We start from the raw sequence: 6231 nt of genomic DNA, 5'->3' as shown, positions 1-6231 counted from the left end.
TGATGATAGAATTAGAATAGATATTTTTTGTTTCCTACTTACACGGGCCCATATCCTTGCTTTTCTATCAATTTCTAATTCCGATCTTCCTCCCCAATCTGATATTATTGTGCTGGTATAGACAGAAATTCCGTTATGGTCCAATTCTGAACGGTAGTAAATACCAGGACTTTGCAATATTTGATTGATCACAATTCTGTATATTCCATTTACTATAAAGGTTCCCAGGGAATTCATTAGGGGAATGTTTCCAATAAAAACGGTTTGTTCTTGCATATCTCTACCGGTTTTCCAAATTAATCCCGCGGGTACATATAATTCAGAAGAATATGTGAGTGATTCATACACAGCATCTCTTTCGTTTATCAAGGGTTCTACCAATTGATATCTTTCCACAAATAATTTAAATTCAATTTCTTGATCTGTATCTTCAATTTTTGGAAACTTATGAAATTCTTCCGTCAAGCCCTCATTAATGAACCTACAAAATCCCTCAAATTGGATCTGACTAAATCCAGGTATTGTGGACATTCCCTCATTTCCATCATTCCGGAGCATCTTAATCTTAAGTTTCCTGTTTATTGAAAAATCCCATTATTAGCTCACTATTTATCGAACCATACGGATCGATCTAGCAATGATGGAATGTATATTCTGTTTACTGAATCACATGAAATTTTAGCCAACTCCATATACCATATATGTATTTCATACGTATGAACGGAAATGAGACAGAGGAATGAAGAGCATTTTCGACGCAAGTTCGAATTTGCGACAGGTACAACAGGAACAATATAGAGTTTCCCTTTTTAGCATACTTAATTTTATTTGAGTTTCATTTCATGTTCAAAAAAAATTTCGAATTATTTTTTTGCTAGTAGAATATATAGAATATGATTGAATTGCGTAATAGGAGTAATATTTATTAAGTGCATGCCAATATAGCTATCTACCTGTCCGCATATCACATCTTTTATCGTAATTTCACTTGTGGCAACAGAAGTCAGGTCGCACTATATCATAATTCCTATTTTTTCTATTGCATATAGAAAATGAAAAAAGAAGGCACGACGATTCTCTATAGGGATATGGGATATGTACATAAGAGCGGTATCTGTGTAACAATTTCTGTTTTGAGGTTTACATATACACATATATATTGTTATAATTTATATTGTTATAATTGAAATTGAAAAAGATTGATTATTGAAAATAATTGATACTGAATTAGTCATAAATCAATTTGATTTTGTTATGCCATTAAGGAAACGCAACAATTTGAGATACAAATTGAAGAACCTTTCGCTAATTCAAAACAACAAAACAAATAGTTAATGGTTCCAATTTGCCCTGAATTTTTCAGTCTTTGACCAGAAATCTATTTTTTATCTTATTTGGATCGAATTTGGTTTGGCGACATGGCCAAGTGGTAAGGCGGGGGACTGCAAATCCTTTATCCCCAGTTCAAATCTGGGTGTCGCCTGATCAACAAAAAACTTGGGATTTCTTATTCTGCTGATTTAACTCGACGAATTCTGTCCCCGGAGAAGGAGAGGCAAAAGGATAAGCCTATCGATACTTTATTTTTAGAATCTGTAGTTCTATAAAGAAAGTCAATTTTTTTAAAGAAAGTCAATTTTTTTCTAAAAATCCGGGCTTTGGGTGTGGCCCAAACCGGTACAAATAGGATGAAGTAAGCCTTACTTATTAATATGATTATGATTTTAATATGATTATGATTGGTTCGGACATTTATTTTATAAGTAGAATAAATAAATAGTGAAAGTAAATTCTGGGATTCAAAACTACGAAAGTAAGAGGTCGGAAATCTTGGTATCCAAAGGTTCCTAAAGGACACTCCATTTTTGCTACTAGGATTGAAGAAGAGATTGTACGAAAGACTATCAAGAATTCCTAATTATTTTACACTACCACCGTTGTGTCTACTGACTCTGTCTGGAATTCGATTGGATAGGCTGATGGGAAATCAATTTAGAAGTTGTGGAAAGGACTGAAGATACTTTGTATCCAGACTCACGAGAGTCTCTGAGTACTCAAACATTCAATCAGGATAGTTGGTCGGCTCTTATTGAGTAAAGAGTAAAAGTAAAAGTTGAAGAAACAAAAAAATTTCTTTGCCCGTGTAGGAATTTCTTTGCCCGTGTAAGATAGGGGGATTACGAAAAAAAGAAAGAATGTATGTAATACTGGTGATGGTGTCTCCCCATTCTTTCACAAAAAAAACAGTAAGGCTTAGATCAAATAGGAAATAGAGGTATCTGATAGATAGTTATCTATCTTGATGGTATATTTTGATGTCTTTTGCTTATGAAAAAGGGTAACAAACAATAGGTCTTAGTACTCCTACATGTTCCATTGGGATAGGAGTATTCCTTTGTTATTTCATTTTCCGAGAAAAGGTGTGTGTATTGTATTTATGCTTAATGCTTCCCGATTCTACCAGAAATCTTATAATCTTGTTACGAGTAGATTCATTGGATTGGTTCATCAATAGCCTTAAGTTAAGTCAGAATTCCATTTTGACTCTGCGCCATTGATTCCACTATGATTATTGATCAATAATGGAATAATTCCTTCATAGAGATAGGAGACATAATTTATATGGATATAGTAAGTCTCGCTTGGGCTGCTTTAATGGTAGTCTTTACATTTTCCCTCTCACTCGTAGTATGGGGAAGGAGTGGACTCTAGGGGTACTACTAATCGAGTAATCGATTGAGTAATTGAATTCTATCAATTGTTTAATTGATCGTTTTGCAAAGCTTTAAAAAAAGAATGTCTCTGTTTCAAAATTATACTGAAATACAGTAATGAATAAGAAAATACAATAATGAATAATAACCATTCGATCAAAGAATGAATGATTACTATAGTTGTATTTCGAAACCTAAATCTACGCATGATAGGAAATTTTTTCCAACCGAATTCTTCCTAAATATTCTATTTTGATAAACCAGCTCTTACCAGAATTATGGATATTACAAAAAGAAAAAATCTGAAATTGGTTTTTTCTTTTTTTCTTTATTTGTTTCCCTCTTTCTTTACTTTTACTGTTCTAAGAGAAGAGAAAGCCGTTCCGCTATTCTAATTATATTAGATTACGACAATACATACTTTCTATTGGAAATGACTAGTTGTTGTCCAAAGAGGTTCTACACATAATAAGATTAGATCTTTCTTCCGTTGAGCGATCCACATATCGCGCATTTCACCTTTTTTTTAGACTCCTAGAGATTTTTTTATGCTTTTTTTGACTCATCTCATGTCATGTTTAAGCATAAAAAATTGGGAAGGTCTACTCTATTAATCTACTTCTTTTTCAAATCTGAAGAAGTTATCATGGAATAGAACTCCGCAGATCATCTGTTAATAGATCAAGCAATGACTTCTTGAGATGGGAAATCTAAAAAAAGAAAAAGATTCTTTTCTTTGGTTTCGTTTTCTTTTATCTTTTTTTTTATTTAATTTATAGTAGAATATGCCCATACTCTTTTTGTCTTGCTCCATTGATTCCTTTGATAGATCTCGGGACCTATACCTATATATATATAAATTCTAAGAAAGCCAGGAATTAGAAGAGTTGGTCTTCAATTATTTTGAATTGATCGAAATCCACACAAGTAAATGTAGCCAAAAAAATAATAGAATTGGACTGTTATTTTGATGTACTATTTAGATATACATCTAATCTATGTACATACATATTGTATATTGACCTAGATATAGGCTTTCTCTATATAAAAGCCTATATCTGTATACAGTACAACTTTCTATGAAAATCATTAATAGGATAATAAATACTATACCATACTATCTCGGCTCAGATACTACTATCTCAGATACTTATTATCTCAGATACTTATGATTCCAGACAGATCATTTCATTTAAGACTTGGAGTTTGAATCCGTTTCTTTCATTTATTCAATCATTGATAAGAACTAATAAATCAAGTTTCAGTCAAATTAATCATTTTGACTGACTGTTTTTACGTAGATGATAAGTAAAAAGGCAGTAGGAACTAGAATGAACAGTGCAGTAGCAATAAATGCGAGAATATTTACTTCCATAATCTCATTGTTTTTTTACTTCGCAATAACTCGGGATCTAATCCCATAGAGATGAGAAATTTGATTCCTGTAAATTCAATGGGATGAATTGCATCCTGATGATACTGAATCGGATCAATATTATGAATAACAATATCTGATCTATCAAATCGATTCATCGTCGAGAATTGAATAGTATAACATAGGAAGATCCTTTATCCATACTAAATCTGAAATGGGATTCCTGATCCAATAAAGAATCCCATTGAATTTTCATCCTTTTCCACTTTTTCTTTTCTATAAATAACCCTACCGTCTTCCTTATATACTCCTCCTTCGTTATACTTATACATACAATTATGTACATACAATTATGAGGTATTATATGACTGGTATTCTATGAATCACACACAGATCCAAAGAGTAGAAGTGAGATGGAAAAAGGACGGGTTAAGTATAAAAGATCTAATATAATTCCAACAAATTTAATAAAAAGGAACGTTGCTTGGTCTTTTCTTTTATTTGATTAGTATCTCTTTCTTCGATTGGGACTGGAAGGCATACATCAAAAATTCAGTGTGCAATTTAAATGAGAATGAGATAGATTGTTTCCAATTAGTCATTGAGGATACACAAACAAAGTCGAAGCTAAAAAGGGTTGTCGTTTAACCTGACAAGTACTCTGTCGAGGTAATTATGTTAAGTTCATTATGTATTGTACAATAAACGAATACAATTTGCGTATGTACTCTCGGTAAAAATAGGAGCACTCTATTCTATTTCATTTATCAAGAAAATCGAAAAAGAAAGTCAGACGAGTATCTCTTAAAATACTAAATATAGGAATACCACCGATTGTACGAATCTATATATGTTATGTCTCTCCCTTATCACTCGGCACTAGTGGAAGAAATGGAAATTCCTGTATTTGTCTGATGATAAATGCGAAATGAAAAACAAAAGAAATAAGGATCTCCACTGGGGATTAGATCTTGCCCCCTGTCTCCTTTTTCACGGAAAATAGATAAATTCATTTCTCCATTCATCGGTCGGATCCTAGTTCGGGACTGACGGGGCTCGAACCCGCAGCTTCCGCCTTGACAGGGCGGTGCTCTGACCAATTGAACTACAATCCCAGCGAGGTGTATGGTATACATATTCTTAATGGTTTCAGAAAAACATTTTCTTCGTCGCGTTGTAACAGAGACACGAATGATATACTAACTGATATCATATACACATAGAACACATAGATATGGACTATAGTGAAAGTGACACGGATTACTAGTAACCTGTGTTTATTTTATTTTATTGCCAAAAATAGATAATCAACCTTTCATTGAGAAAAAACGATTTTTCCTTTCATAATCTTTGCTTTGATTAAGTATTATGAATCTAGATCGTTAGAAAGAAAAGATCAGAACGAATGAGAAAAACATGGATAGAGAAACAAAAATGGACTCTTTCTCTTTTACGGATCAGGTATTTTTGTTTCTGGGGGACAAATTGGTTATATCATTGGTTATATCATATTCATGGAGCGGCGAATTTTTGGGCCGAGCTGGATTTGAACCAGCGTAGACATATCGCCAACGAATTTACAGTCCGTCCCCATTAACCGCTCGGGCATCGACCCAGGAAGAATTCCTTCTAGGCTTATTGATAATCCATGATCAACTTCCTTTCGTAGTACCCCCAGGGGAAGTCGAATCCCCGCTGCCTCCTTGAAAGAGAGATGTCCTGAACCACTAGACGATAGGGGCATATCCGCCCAACTGTCATCATACTATGATGATAGTATGAGTAGTTTTTTGGAATTGTCAATATAATCTAATGATATGACTAGATCTGAACACTCTTTTCTACTTTTATGTTATGATTCCATAGAATTTTGTTTTGGATTTGATGGTTCATGAATGAACCATCCCATACTATTTTATATAGCGAAAGGAGGTACAGGACTCCGTCAGTTCAGGCAGTGATTGGTCCGACAGAACAGAAAAGGGGGTAGAACCCCACTTAATTTCTTTTCTTCAATTTTAACTCATTAATTTTAACTTAACTCATTGCTTCGTTCATTGTTCAGATAAAATATGCCTATCACTATCTCACATTAAGTCAGAAAATTAAAAAACGATAGAAATTTTCCTTTTTTCTTTTTTA

At 33.4% G+C, this 6231-nt stretch overlaps 1 non-coding gene across 1 annotated transcript; it reads left to right on the top strand.

The window, feature by feature from the left end:
- The first annotated feature begins 1412 nt into the window (after positions 1–1412).
- Positions 1413–1483, top strand: TRNAC-GCA (transfer RNA cysteine (anticodon GCA)). The gene has a single exon. It is a non-coding gene; the product is annotated as a tRNA-Cys (tRNA).
- The last annotated feature ends 4748 nt before the right edge of the window (positions 1484–6231 follow it).

The sequence above is a fragment of the Musa acuminata genome, unplaced genomic scaffold, assembly GCF_036884655.1.
Source record: "Musa acuminata AAA Group cultivar baxijiao unplaced genomic scaffold, Cavendish_Baxijiao_AAA HiC_scaffold_813, whole genome shotgun sequence".
NCBI lineage: Eukaryota > Viridiplantae > Streptophyta > Magnoliopsida > Zingiberales > Musaceae > Musa > Musa acuminata.
This window is presented reverse-complemented; position numbering and strand designations above follow the sequence as displayed.